Source organism: Diadema antillarum, unplaced genomic scaffold (genome assembly GCF_040938485.1).
Source record: "Diadema antillarum isolate AM-2024a unplaced genomic scaffold, OU_Dant_1.0 seq00000188_RagTag, whole genome shotgun sequence".
NCBI lineage: Eukaryota > Metazoa > Echinodermata > Echinoidea > Diadematoida > Diadematidae > Diadema > Diadema antillarum.
The window spans coordinates 61,651-77,928 of NW_027271252.1; the positions used below are offsets into that span (position 1 = coordinate 61,651).

At 37.1% G+C, this 16,278-nt stretch overlaps 1 pseudogene; it reads right to left on the reverse strand.

Moving 5' to 3' along the window:
• LOC139728623 (vitamin D3 receptor-like) overlaps positions 1–15,618 on the reverse strand; it is a 74,775-nt pseudogene extending 59,157 nt beyond the window's left edge.
• Between the last annotated feature and the right edge of the window lie 660 nt (positions 15,619–16,278).

Sequence of the window (16,278 nt, forward strand, 5' to 3'; positions counted from 1 at the left end):
GTGTTGTAGCAGAATCAGTCCGTCCTCAAACGTTTGGAATTCGGAAAGTTGGCTGTTAATAGTGTGCACCACTTTTAAATTTTTGGTGGGTAAGTTAATGTTTAGAATGCCAAGCCTTTGAAATAACAACACAAATGTTCAGATTCATGTTTATAATCTATATCATATTCGGATTAATGAATGCCTTGGTATCCAGAATGTGTGTGTTGTGGAATAATGAACCTACAAAATAAACTGAACCTTGTTTCTTTTTTGGATTAACAAACCTTTGGAGTAGCACACATCACTCCTTCTAAACAGCTTTTCTGGCAAGCAAGAGCATTCAGTTGTCCCATAGACAACATGGCCTGTCACATGAAACAAATGAGAGACTCGCAAGTATACATAATATTATGTAGGCCCTACTGATGTTGTAATGATGATGATGATGATGAAGTCTTGTATAACGCCGGTATCCGCCAAGTCACGCGCTCATGGCGCTTGCTCCAAAATAAATACATAATTCAGCTTAAATTTCATGGGTGCACCGCTTGTGATATGACAGTTAAAATAAAAAGAAATAGTTCCAGGAAGTAATTGTCTCCGAATGTGTAAACATACATTCTTACACATTGGCTAGTTTTTCAATTTGAAGAGATGGGTCTTGAGGGCTGTTTTAAAAGATTCTGTGGTAAGAGCTCTGCGGATAGACTGTGGAAGGCCATTCCATATCTTTGCAGCAGCCACGCGGAATGAACGAGCTCCCCAAGAGTTGTGTGCTCTGTGTTCCACCAGCAGGTACTTGTCTGCAGAACGTAGATTTTCTCTTGCTGGGACATATGGCTCTAGTAGATCACATATATATGATGTGTAATATCACACGCAATGACACATGTAAACACAAGGTATTGAAGTTAGTCTGGAGCCACCTACTCTCAAGTTTTGAAAGTGGAAACAAATATCTGTGGCATTTACGCACAGGAGTTACCAGTATCGGTTTTTGCACTGCAATACGAAAATCAATTCTATTTATCCCCTTTCACATGTGTATAGATAAACATCACTTGGACACTGACGGTACACTCTGAATCTCAAGACTGCACATGCCTCATCAATGACCACAGCATGACCCTTGGCTATCTACACGGTCTGTTAACTTGTGTTCACCTAGTCTGTCGAATTGCCTAATGGGATTAAAAAAGAATACATTGTACAGGTGGTAAATCATTGCAAAAGTTCACCAAAAAGAAATTCAAGCTGGCTGAATTTCTGCATTGCATATCACAATAATTAACACATTTTTTTTTTTCGGTTACCACACACAAGTATGAATGATTTTTTAATCCTGTTGTAAAAATTTATAAAAACAGAATTCAATCAAGACATTCTGAGTACAAACAAGCATCCAGAATCAAACTGTCAGACAATGATCGTCAAAATTGATAACTTGCTTTGGAGAACATAAAGTATTTTTCGCTCCAAATCTTTCAAAAAAAAAAGAAGAAGAAGAAGAAGAGAAGAAAAAAATACATATATTCTATAATACTTGACAGTTTCCAAATAAGTCCTGTGAAAGTGTGAATCTAGTTTCTCTCACAGCAAAATCAAAGGGAAAGGGTTTCACACTTTTCAAGCAGAATACGTATGACAGAAAAGTGTAGGTTTCACACACAGAGCTCAGGTAATTCTATACACTTGTTTTCCCGAGCTGACATCCTCACCAAGAAAACAGTGGGTTTCAAATGAAGCACTTGCATCTTTCCACTTTCGAGATAGAGACTTGCCATTGATGGCTACTAAATTTGCACTGCCTCATCTCAAGTTCACACACAAGCACACACACATAATTTATCTATCTTGCCTGAATGAACATTTGCTTTTAGATGCTACCATACTCAAAATATAGGAAAGTGGTCATTTATTCGTATTGCCCAGGAATGAGCATTGCCTGAATAGTGTAATGGACCCTGACAATTAGGCAAGTAAAAATCATGAAAGAAGTAATCATCCAACATCAAAAAGTCCTGAGTAAGGCTACAATTTCTGTTGATATCCTAGCAGTATGATAAGAAAGTGTATAAAATTCAATTACTTTTTATAAAACTATTAAATAGGGATAGTACAGTATTGGTGGAGATGAGAATTGGGCTTTTAACTTTTTGCAAGATACCAAGAAAACACTTATGATATAGTACAGAGCATACCATTTTAAGAGGAATTCAAAGTTTATTTGATGAAAATCGGGTTTGGAATGACTGAAACATCAAAAAACAAAGTAAAACAAAGCGATCGTAATAAAGTGTGGGTCCCACACTTTATTAGAATTGCTCTTTTTTGGATATCTCAGCCATTTCAAAACCAATTTTCATCAAATAAAGGTTGAATTCCTCATAGAATTACATGCTCTTTCATATTTCATAACAGATTTCTCATTATCTCACCCAAAAATGTTAGAAACCTGAAATTAGGTCTCAACCAAAACTGCACAATCCCTTTTAAGTCTGATTTGAAAATACTGTAAATGTAGACATTATTGCAGTACATTAATTACTTCTGGCTAGTGTGCATTCTACATCCCACAAAAATATCTTCACAATTTTCTCTGCACATTTTTAATTGAGTAGCTGAGTTCTGGACAAATTCTGAGGGCATGAATGAAGGAAAATCAACACATTTTGTAACCTTTCTAAGTAGACTGGGAGACATGAAAATTTGTATTCAGTATAATTTCTTGTCTTGATAACAAAATTGACATGATAAAAAGTAAATGAAAAGGGGGGTTTTGGCTGCATGTATTTGGGTGAAAACTTTATCAGTGTTTGTTTGATTTTCATCAGCAATTGTCACACTGGCAAAAGATAGAAAAGTTTAAGATTATGATCATTTAACAATCTCAAAGTTTTGCCAGTGTGACCACAAACTGAAACTTCTTGCACAACTTCCCACTCTAACTAGGGCTATTTCCTGGACAACTGCTAACTTTCTTGATCTTTGGGCAGTGTGAATGAGGTACACTTGAAAGTTTGTCATCGTGACAAGTCCACCATGTCATACATGTATGCTTGAATTGCAGGAGCTCCTCACGATACTGATCGCAGAGTTGGAAAGTCTAATATGGAGACTAACTTCCATTCAAAGAGCCTATTCTCACTTTACCCCATGGAGCTGATGCAGCCTGCTGCCTATTCTCAATGCCAGGTTTCTTCAGTACTCCTGCACTGACGCAATTTTCTATGGGATTGGATTTCTTTCATATTCAATGGTTATTCAGTTCAGCTTGTGCTGACATAATATCATTGCAACCCTGCTGATCCCATTCTACAGATGTTTCAAAAGACATATTTTTCAACTGATTCGGATCGCTGCCAGTAATGAATGCAATATTTTTTTCTTCCGGTCTTGCCTAGACATAAACACTACTATGAATACATTACCAGGAACTTCCGAAGTTGTAATTTGTTGAACAATTTGAGGAATGCAACATGAATATATTTATATATCATTAGAGCCTTGCTGATTTCATGCCAGCATCAACATGGTAGATGGACTGCCAACAAACTACAAAAGGTTGGGTTTCATTATGATGAAAATATCCTCTTCACAATACCATCAATAAATGCCTCCTGATGGCATCTTCAATTTCTTTGAACCTCAAAGGACAAGGAAAAAAGACAATTTAGCCAGTATTCATTTCTTCATCCTCTTTTATTCATTTTATTTATTTATTTTTTTTTTTTGGGGGGGGGGGGGAGGGGTAAGTTTTTCACTCTAGATGGTAACACAAGTCAGATACAGGTTCACACAGAGTTTGCAATCTTCAAAGTTTTAAACTAAGTACAGTTGGATTGTAATTTTGACCTACATGATGTGCATCCACAGGACATTCAATTTTCAAGATTGAACTTCCTGCACTCGATGAATGGGGATGGAACAGTTTGGGTTTACAACAAGGCTTCATGTTTCCAACTCTTTCGATGATGATTTTTTATTTCTATAACAGATAATGAGAAAACTCTTATGATATTTGCAAGAGCATACAATTTTAAAAGGAAACCAACATCTATTTGATGAAAATTGGTTTTTGACATGGCTGAGATATTCAAAGCAAAGCAATCCTACTAAACGGTGGGACCCACCTTTTATTCGAATTGCTTTGTTTTACTTTGTTTTGGATATCTCAGCCATTTGAAAACCAATTTTAATCAAACAAACTTAAAATTCATCTTGGAATTCCATGCTCAATAACATTTCATAAGTGGCGTCTTCGTATCTCACAAAAAGTTAAAAACTCAATCCTCATCTCAAACAATACAATACTACAACATCCCTTTTAAACCACAGAACACGAAGAAATACAAATATACATTTACATGCAGCACTAGCAATAGACCAGGTAATGTGCAACCTTTAGTGTACCACACACACTGGGAATTGATCCGAAAGCTAGGGGAAATGGAGTTTACGGAGGGTCACATACAGTGTAGACCCCGTTTACAGTGAGTGAAAAGGCTGGGCTCGGCCACGGCCGAGCCCGCCCTTCATTTTACTATAAACGCGCAAAAGGCCAAATGCGGGGCAAAATCGGCCACGCATTTGGCCAAGCTCTGGAGGTAGTCTCGAGCCCGGCCCGGCCTTTTCTTATTGTAAACGCAAACTGGGCCAAATGGGGTACCAAATTTAGTCTGGCTTCCAGACCCTCTGCCCGTACTATTTCGCTATTCAGGATATTTACGCCCCCAACATCGAAAACTAGTATAGTTTAAGGTGGTTTTGTCCTGCAAAGGATTTTTCCTTCAGCAAAGGCCTCCGATTGGCGACAAAGGCCTCAATTGCAGTACTTGGCCCCGCAATTTTGTCCATAACAGTGCCGGGCTCAGCCTGGGCTTTTAATTCAAACCTTTCAATATTTTGTCGTAGTGGCACTCTGCTTGTAAACAACTGACTATATTATTGGGAGCGCGCCGGTCGCAATTTGGTGCCGCATTTACCCCAGTGTGCGCTTACAGTGAGAAAAGGCTGGGCTCGAGACTACCTCCAGAACTTGGCCAAATGCACGCCAATTTTGGTACCGCATTTGGCCTTTTGTGCATTTACAGTGAAATGAAGGCCTGGCTCGGCCGTGGCCAAGCCCGGCCTTTTCACTCACTGTATTAAACGGGGTCTAAGAAAGAACTAAAAAGTTAGATAGGGCCTACACACTGTGAAACTCTGAAGCCAAGAACCATCTAAGCATTTTTATCGATCAAAATTTGCATTCTTTTTAACCAACTACTCCACAATAATTTTAAACTCAACATGGATCATATTGCACAAACTGAGGGATAATATTATTAGATATAGATCTGAGCATTGAAATCCCCAATAGGGGTATCACATTACATTTTATCATAAATCTTTGTGTTTTTGTTAACCCATTGAGGATGGACTGATTTTGCTATAGCACACATTTCCCACAGACATACATGTATGCCCGAGTATTCTTGGGACTCATCTTAAAGCGGGTTAAACACGAAGTTTCCACAGAAGATATCAGGTAGAATTAGCAATGCAATTAGGGATTAGTGAAACACTCAGCAAACTTTTACAGAAAATCAACAAACAAACAAAAAAAACTTTCAAAAGTTTATATTCTTCATGCTTTTTGGAGTACCCATGTGAATTTTTCTTTTCTGTCCTAGAATTGTTTTTCTTTTTTGTGTGTGTAAATGAAAACTTACATTTCACCTTTTAATACATTCACCTGTCCTTTGTTTGAGATTGTCTAGAACACTGTAGTTTTTTTAAATGTATGTAACTCTATACATAAATTGTACATGTAGTCTCAAGTGGGAGCCCAGCCATAGAAAGTTCAATGGCCTCTGCTGGCTCCTCTATATATCTTTGATAGAATTTCATTTTTTTTTCTCTCTCTCAATTTGTACTATCTCGTGTGTGTGTGTGTGTGTGCACGTATGTCCAAATGTAGGCCTATGCTGTACATGTAATCCAATGTAATGTTATGTTCCCTCCTATGTTCTTTGCATTTTAATTAGAATTTGGTAATAAGTGAAGAGGAAAATGGAAATGGAAATGAAAGATATTTGAACAGTAAACAAATCATAAGTGTGAAGACTATATTTGGATTTTTAAGCATCAGGCAATACTGATTTGCACTTATTTGTTTGTTTGTTTGTTTGTTTGTGTGGTGGGTTTTTTTTCACAGTGTTTCATGTAAATGCACTTTTTCTCCCTTCCTTCCAAATCTAGACAAACTCAATGAATCTTGAACATTTTACATGTCAAATCATTTCTTTCACTTCCCATTGGTTTTGTGATGTTTCATTAATTTGAACATCTGTATTAAAGGGATCGTATAGTTTTGGTTGAGACCTAATTTCAGGTTTCTAACATTTTTGGGTGAGATAATGAGAAACCTCTTATGAAACATGAAAGAGCATGTAATTCTATGAGGAATTCAACGTTTATTTGATGAAAATTGGTTTTGAAATGGCTGAGATATCCAAAAAAGAGCGATTCTAATAAAGTGTGGGACCCACACTTTATTACGATCGCTTTGTTTTACTTTGTTTTTTGATGTTTCAGTCATTCTAAGCCTGATTTTCATCAAATAAACTTTGAATTCCTCTTAAAATGGTATGCTCTGTACTATATCATAAGTGTTTTCTTGGTATCTCGCAAAAAGTTAAAAGCCAAATTCTCGTCTCCACCAATACTGTACTATCCCTTTAAAAGAAAATATGTATCCACTCCTTTTTTCACTTGCTTGCAAGAATGTAATAATGAAGTTAGAATTGATTTTGTAGGAATTGGTAATGTTATTCAAGATTTTAGAATTCTATTTTGCCATCATTAGTTTAGGTGGATCAACCCCCTATTCTTATGAATTAAAAAAAAAAGAATGCATTCTCTTCTCATGAACTCTCTGGAATGTGAAGTTGACTGTTGGATGGGTGAGGATAGGAGTTGCTTGTCTACTGTTCAGACTGAAAAGATAGTATACAGTGGATTTTACTATTTATTCTAAAAACTACTCACACACAGATATTACCCAACACAAGGGAGAGCGACTCATGTGCCAAATGGTAATATCCATTCACATCAAAAAGACAAAAGATTTCATTGTTGATTTTTTTTTCTCTCCATATCCTTTTAAATGAAATACCAGGCATTTTTAATGATTAATTTCTATAAAAAGGATGATGCACCATAAGGTGAACTAGATCTATCACTGAAGGTGATTTATACCCTGGCCTTACGACACTTCTGTACTGGCATCCTGCTGAAAAATACTAAAAGGTAACAAGTACAAAACAAAGTGTTACAGCATGTGGAATCAGTTTTCTGCACAAAGAATATGTAGCAACTGTGTGTTATATGACATTCTATTCTGCCATTCACTTTTCTGAGCGAGCAATGACAAAGTTATTGACCAGTCAATAATGATGATGGTTGAAACTGGGGCAAACAAAAATATACTGTAGAACACAATATTTTCAAGGCATGAAATTTTCGCGAATTGGAGCTGACAGCCTTTTTCGCAGCATCAAATGTTTGCGAGTTGCCTCTAAACTTCAATGCATATCGTGTTAACGAGAACTTTCGCATGCATTTTAATTTCGCGAATCTTGGCTCTTGCGAAATTTGCGAAATTAAAATGCACACGAACATTCCTCGATTTACAGTAGTTGCCCAGTTCAGATGTAAGATACACTTTTTTTAGTGATATTGCCTCTTTCAGCTTTACATTATCAATGCGCACGAAACAGCAGAGTTTGAGTTAGACCTTTAATCCTCAGCTTACAGGAAAATTTCACCCAAATATATGTGTGGAATAGACAGTGAATGCAGCAAATATTCAAACACATCAGTGAAGATTGAAGAAAATCTGACAGTCCATTCAAAAGTTATGAACTTTTAAAGTTTTAGTGCCACCATCACTGGATGAGAAGACTATCTAACAGTTCGTGACATTACTGCATTTAGAAATTAATAAAAAGAAAATTCCACCAAATTTCATTGTTGTGAAAAGTAAACATCTCTTCAACTCATAATAATGACACAAATTTGGGTATTACTATCTTCTGCTTTCCGAAAAAAGGTACAATTGTAAGTCAAGTAGTCTTTTATTTTCCAAGAAATATGGTGAATTCTATTTTTTAAAGATTCATAACTTTTTCATACAGTAGGTTGATTTTCCCGTAACTGTGTCTACAGACTCACTATGCACATCAACAGTTACTGGTACAGCAGTGCAGTGTGGCAAAAAAAAAGAAAGACTTTTGCATACGTGCACAATAGCATTCATCAATCATAAATAATACCTAAGGCAGTCAGTATCAGGCCATCGTACACACATTTTTTTTTTTGGAACAGTCTCTCTTCCATGACGTACTGAAGCAGTGAGCACTGCATGCATAATGCATGCTTTCTGCCTGCAGATTATACTGGATATCCAATGCAATGAAGTATACGTGTACCGATGTACGCCAATGGCACGTAGGAAACAAGATGAGGCCAGGGCAGAATACTAGTACAATTGTAGATATGTGCAGTGTGTCTCTGAGCATACAACCCATTCAGAATGCAGAGCCATTTTGAGTGGTTTGAATAGACTATTAGTGAGAATGTGTGCTCACCAGGGGGTTGCTACAAGTATTAAACATCAAATAAATCAAGGGAAATTTGTATCTCATACACGGTAGATGGTCATTCTTTTCAATTCTACCTCCCTGAATATTGAAAACATATTTGGTAAAATACACCCAGAACCCCTAAAGAGCAGACTATTTAAAATGACACTTTTTTCTTTTGATGTTGGGTGCTCAGCAGGTCGTATGGACAGCCCCCCCCCCCCCCCCCCTCTTGGGGTTAGACAAAGCTGATCATTCTACATCCTGCATTAATTTGGAGTGCAAATTGGAGCTTACACTAAAATCATCTCACGTGTGTGCAGACACAGGTTGTTAATTAAATCATCAGGGCAAGTACTTCTCAGATATCTCCTGCAGAATAGTATTTGTAGAATCATGGAAACATGGACTATTTACAGCAATCTTTCTTTGATGTAATGATCGTCACCAACACCTGATTATGTACATCTTTAAGGAGTACATTCAGGTGTCTTGGCAATAACGATTGTGTAGTCATGTATCGTCACTAACAAAAGAATCGTTTCCCTCATTTCAGCCTTGTTTTGCTGATGTGCCTTTTTTCAGACGGAAATGCCTTTGAATGAATACAGATAATGAGGAGCAGCAAACCTGAGATCATTACAAATTTTGTGTCAAAAGATGGGTAATTGCTAATTCGCACATTTTCGCACATGCATACTAAGACCTTGCCTCATAGCAAGATATCTCTTCTCTACCATTACCGTCCCTTTTTGCTCTGGAATAAGCTGGAGAAAAGTGAAATATTGAGATTAAAAATGACAACATTCTTCAAAAATGTTAGCTTTCTTCTAAAAACTGCCTGCTTCTCACGAGCGAAATTGTTTGAGGTATGATTTCCTAAAATACACCACAACTGCATATTCACTTTACTTGATTTTTGTGAGTTATTTTCGTCTGCGCATATATTTTTAGATTTCTCAAATCTCTGTGTTGTTCTTCTCCCGGCTTGCTGGCGGCGACGATAATGGGATCAAAGCTGTGAAGCATGCTAAAAATGTCTTTGTGGCGCTTTTGAGATGTACGGGTGCATGAATAAATGAACGATACGATGAATGTCCATGTGTGTAGGTCCACGGTACAATGTACTTGCACAGCTGCAGCATGTGTAATTAAGTAGGGATGGTATTTTGTAGTTTGGGTTGAGATGGGGATTCAAGTTTTACTTTTTCATGTTCATGACATCATGTATGCACAACAGTAAGTAAGAGTTCCACAAAATTCATTTTTCATGAAAAGTACACATTCCATCAGCTTGGTACTGGTATTATACTACACATACAAATTGTATGTGTACAAGGGTAACATCATCCCCCCTTTCTTAAAGAGGAAAAGTCTTTAAAAGTGTTCTTTCATTATGCCAGAAAAATGAAAATATGTTGAAATTTCTTTATTCTCTTTCAGAATTATGTTGTGTCAATACATGACATCATGAACTGTTCAGTCTTCTTTAAATCCAGTGACGAAACTTAAAGAATTCATAACTTTTGAATAACTAATTCATAACTTAAAGAATTCATAACAATTGAGCTAACAAATATTTATAGTATAGATTGTCATCTTATTGTCAATCTCAATTTTCTTCCTACAACTGCATCTTGCACTCTCACCTGCAACTGCACTGCACTCACCTGATCACCTTCCTCCAAGAGAGTTATGTCGTTGGATAGTCATTTTATGAGGCCTCCATCCATTTCAAGCTTAATCGCTTATGATGGTGGTCTCCTGCATTCAATTATCTCTGCTGTTTACTGAAAAATACTGTATATTTTATTTTATGTTTCTGTGTATCTACATTGCTCAATGCAATCACCTATGTGAATCTATTTATGTACTGTTATCGATTTATTTCACTGCACTTGTTATTCTTTGTCTTTGTACTTTTTGAAGTTTGCATTCAAATTGCATCTGATTGAATGCAGAAATAAAAGCAAACAAACAAGCAAACAAACAAATAACTTTTGAATTGAATGTCTTCTTCAAACTTCACTGAAACGTGTTCTACTAATATTGTTCCTTTCACTCAGTCCACATTTAATTTAGACTTGTTTAACTCTGAATGTGCAAACTCACTAAGTACAGTAAAAGCTGTTGTTTTTGCATAAAGATATTTTCACAAATTGATGTGGAGACGACAGTCATTTTTGCGAGATATTGTTTTCATGAATTGATACTGAGCTCTCATACAAGTTGTAAGTGCACTATTACTAGTATCCTACATGTATATGTAGCACATGGCAATATTTTTGCATGTTGTTAAATTCCCGGTCCAACTGTGATTTGTGAAATTCATGAATATTAAACCCTCACAAAAATAACAGTTTCCATAATTGCAGCACTGACCACCACCAAGAAACAGTCCAGATCACAAAAATAGCACTTTCAAATCTAAACCCGCTTCTATAATTGATTTCGGTATATTGCTGCTTCCATAAATAACAAATTCTATTTGTGTGCACTGCACAATACAAACATTTATGATTCTAGGTATGTCAAGTTGCACACAGATCATTCATTTTCATAAACTGCAACCCCCCCCCAATAAAAAAAAAAAAAAAGAATACAAATGTGTGACCCGCCACAACAAAAGGATCCGAAAGTTGCTGAAGGCTGAGCCGAGAAAATCGAGTTTTAAGTCAGATCATCAAAATCAGTCAAAATCATCAAATTTCTGTTGCTGGCATAGTGTTGTAATCTACGGTAATATTTCATCTATCTTCGGCCCAAATTTCGAAGCAAAATGATCTTAAAAGGAAAGGCAAGAAAGTAGCATTTTCTGGGCCATGATTTTCTGACTTTCAACGGAACAGAGACGTGTCGAAAGATTTGGATTTAGCGCTGCAGATAGACTCCGCCCCTAGCAACGAGGGAGTGATCTTATAGGTCAGTGCGTGGCATCCTGGTTACTGATTGGCTGTGTGTAGACTGCTGCTGCTACGCTTGAATGAACATTGTGGAAGTTGCTATGAGCGAACCTTCTATTGTATGTACACAATTTAAAACCGTTTTACCTCCCCTTGATCATGATTGCATTGGAAAGAAAACTTTGAAGGCGGTTTTCTCTAAACGCTAATCTTCTAGACCACTCAACATGGTCTCATGAAATCATCAACATCTCCACACCAGAGTACTTTTATGAGTCGTGTTACATTTGTATGATCATATTAAAGCGGAAAAGTAAGGCAATAACGTCACATGTGTCATTTTCAGAAAATCAACCTCCCTCGACTTTCGGATCCTTTTCTTGTCCATGTAGTTGGTCACATATAATTATATCACTAAACATTCTATCTCTTGGTATCACAATATATGCCATTTGCTTTCAGCAAGCAGCTTTCAAGCATTGTGCAGATTTCAACAAATGTTTAAGCCCATGGGAGAACACCCCAGAATACCCTTCCAATTGAGAGCACATCCAAACAAAAGATCCACTATATCATCTTATCATATTGATTATTAAGTTGTACATTGTACTTGAACAGCTCATGATTTATTACGAAGTAACATGGCCCTAAATAGTGAGAAGTGAGGACAACGTGTTTTCATAGTACCAGGCCATCTACATGTAGCACAGTCATTAATATCACTGGTAGATCAAAGAATGCCGCACCAGCTCTAGCTCTTTAAATTTTTTTTTTTTTTTTTTCTGGTGCACATCTGTTTCACTGTTGCTGGTATATCCATTTTCACACTACCCAATTATAATCATCATTAACATCAGAATTTTTATATATGTAATCATACATTATTCAAAAGTTTCTATCATCTTCACCTCCATACTTGTAATTATGATAAGAGGCATCACTATAATATGGAAGTCACAATTATGTTAATGCACGATAAAATCCATATGAATGAACCTGTAACATCTTAAGGTCAGAACTTACACGTGTCTGTATCTGGTCTTTGATGTGAAAGGCAATACACTAAATATTCAAGGAAACTATAATGCAAAATACATTGTTGTTGCTGCTTTTTTACAGGTTGTTTGCATTTCATTTGATAGAATAAGGATGAGTTATGGCCCTATCTTCTAGTCTAAATTCGAGTCCTAGTCCTAGATTGCACATTCTCTAGGTTTGCCAGGGAAACTGCACTGATAACCCTTTGTGGGAATCAGGTTACATGAAAAGAATTAATTTTGACAAACCTAATTTTCCTTTACGAGGTCAAATCTAAGAACTGAGGCATGATATGACACAGTTGGAACCATTCGGATAAGAAAAGAACTCGATGTCAAAATAACCACATTTATAATTATGTGCAACTATATTCATCTTTCCACTTTTCAAGTGTCACTCTAGATATACTAATCTGCTCTTTGCCTATGTGTGATGTAAAGCAGTAGTACATAGCTCAAAACTCTTGATTTTGCAACCAACAATTAAACCAAATTACATGTACACTTACAGGCTCATTTGAAAAAAACAAAACAAATGAAATTTAATGGGTTGGAATTACAACTTCTCATCCATTACAAGAGATGACTGATATTCAAACAGTTCTGTTCACAGCATATGCACCACAAGCAACAATTTTGAAATTTACCATTTTGACTTAGTTTCTCTGCCCGTAAACATTCAATTACTCAAGCCTGCAGGGGAATTGTTGTGCTGGTCAAAAGTAAGAACCCTCTAATCATTTTATGCAAAAAGAAAAGAAAAAGGAACAAAAGATAGAAATTTGATGATTTTATGGGGGTAAGTCCCTACAGGAACAGCCTGTAGTCTACCAGCACCTCCAATCCTCTTGGTCCAAATCCACTGAAAGACACTATGTACATGTAATCTGAGTACTGAAACATGGAAAATATCAAAATACCCATAAACTTAGGCAATATGGGAATTTCTGTAGTAAACATGGTGAAGGTATCAACTAACAAAAACACAATCATTTAGAGAGGCTGCCTACAAATCCCTTTAGAGTACATCCTCATAAATATACAATATCTGTCCAAGTGTCTGAGACCCCTATTCCATCTTAGAGTGTGTTCAAACACTCAAAAGCGAACCAAAGTGAACCGAATCGGCTCATTTCCCGGGTCTAGCAGACATCAAAAGAACAAAGTAGAATGACAAGTATGATCAGCTGGCTGAAATGGTCCAGTTTGTCAACAAGGGGCATACTATGAAGGTGGATATTTTCGCGCGACTAGTTTTTCATTTCGCCGTGTAAGAAGAGTTTTGTGTGTTTTTAATTCTGCAAAATCAGGACATCATGCACAGGAACATACATGTATGGCATGCAAAAATATTTGCATGCTTTTATTTTCGCGCTAGTTTCTGGTTGCGCGAAATGCACAAAAAATTTCTACACCGCGAAATGCACGAAAATTTCTACACTGCGAAAATTTCCACTTTTACAGTACGAGTGTGCACAATCAGCATGGCGCCAAAGATCCAGAACTGAGCTTGTTGCAATGTCCTGAGATTAATTTTTCACTTTAAGTACATCTTATGCATTAATAGTAACCATATCATAAGGAACTAGAAAAGCACTCTGAGAGTGCAGACCTCCACCAAGCAGCTCATTCCCACCATTGATCTTGTTCTTCCATACATGTACAGATCAATGATTTCCATTCATACATATTATGTATAATTGTTATGTCTTTAGCTGAAAAATGCCCAATTTCCCAGTCTTTTGTTAATGTCATCAGCTTCCAGCTGCATGGCACCTCGTCCAAGCAGAGCATGCACTTTAGTGCGCTTAATACTTACCTCAAACACGCACAGCTTGAACTCCAGTGTTCATTGACCCTTCCTGTCAAAAGATTTTTTAAAATCCTTTAAAAAATTCATAAGAATTCCCGGATCGCTACCAGAATTTAATCATATGTTGCTTGTGTCATTACCAACCTTTCCAGCAAGTTTTATCCAAATCACAACTTTGCAAAATTTGCAATTTTTTGAGTTATTTTGCAAAGGGATAGACAAATGAACAAATAAACAAACAAACACACCAATGCTGGCACAAACATACCCTCCTTGGCAGAGGTACAACTGTATGAATGATAGGACTGATCCAAACATAAAGAAAAAAGAAAAAAAAACCTTACACAAGTTTGCCTTTGCTCAACAACCAATACTGGGTACCCGAGTGGAATAATCTACCAAGTTCTGTCATTTGTAGATTCTAAACTTACAGTTGTAGTAAAAAAAAAAAAAAATCCTAGAGGTTCTTACAAGTAGACCACTCTTTGCAACGCACCTGCAGTTAGAACTCTGATTTTGGAGGGAGATCTTGAGTAGAAGACTATCAAACATGCACCAAGTACACACTTTGTACATCACCTCACATCACTAACACATCAGCCTCTGCAGCTCTGTCATGTATACATTGTAGAATGACACACTAACCTCAACACAACCACACGAGTCAAAGTCATCTTTGTGATAGGCTGCATAGCCCGATGGAGATTAAACATGATTGTAAAGTATTATTGTGTTCAATATAAAACAAATGTTGACTGCTTAATCACTCCACTCCAGGTCATATGGGTACAAATCCTTCGCCCATATAAATAGCTAATAGGGCCTTCTTGTAAATATAGCTGACAGTACACTTAGTATGACCTTTGCCTTCGTTCTGCTTTTGTTTACATGTCTGGTAGTGGAAGAATCAACTTTGGCATGGGTGAAGGAGTACGGAATAGCAACATAATGTATGACTATTACACTATTTTGGAACAGCCATTTATACAGTAAAATACAGTTGTATTCTTACATCATCGGGGAATACTGACAGCCATTAACGTCATGATGGCTAGAAACAAACATTGACAGTACATGTAATGTATGCCTAAATTGAAGAATGAGAGTGTGGTGTTTACACAGGTTCAGACATCCACCTCAAACAATATCCTGTAACTGTTACTGAATGTTTAAATGATCCACCTACCTTGAGACTGATCAGTGATCACTGAACTGGAGATTTCTACAAGTGTTGAGCTCGAGGTTGTTGAATTCAGATTTTGTAAAATTTTACAGTTTGAATAAAGTTGATATCTTTACTTGCAGATCAGCTACATAACATGGACACCACCATGCCGGGCCTGGGTCCGTCCGTCCACAGTTTATAAACTAAACAAAGACCTCTGGACTACAGACATCAAGCACAAGGTAAATGACGACAATTCTCCAGAGCTCGTAGAGTTTATAGATCTGTATGGAGACGCATCAGACAACGTGTTCGGGTCTTCGCAATCCGCTCTCTGCCTCTGGCATTTTTTACTGCATGCAATTTCTTGTAAACGTTGCTGAGAAGTGATCGTCAGAATCAGTCCTTCAGAGATGAAATCTAGAGTAATAGTAACCTCACGAACAGCTAAAATGGAACGTTGTCTTCAACGATTGTAGGATCTTGCAGTAGAAGGTCTACCACTACCAGGTCTAGGTATAGGTTGTGAGTCAGTGACACAGCTTCCAGAGTCGTAAATATGCTGCACTGCACTACCAGCTTAGTATTGGTATTGCCTGCTGCAGTATACAACAGTCACTCACTAGTAAAATCAGTACAGCGTGTCAGACCCTGCGCCAACACTGGCGGCTGCACAGTTCAGTAGCTGCCTCACAGCCAGCTAGCCACGCTGAACAGAGCTCTTCTACTCGTATCGGGGGCAGCGGCGGCG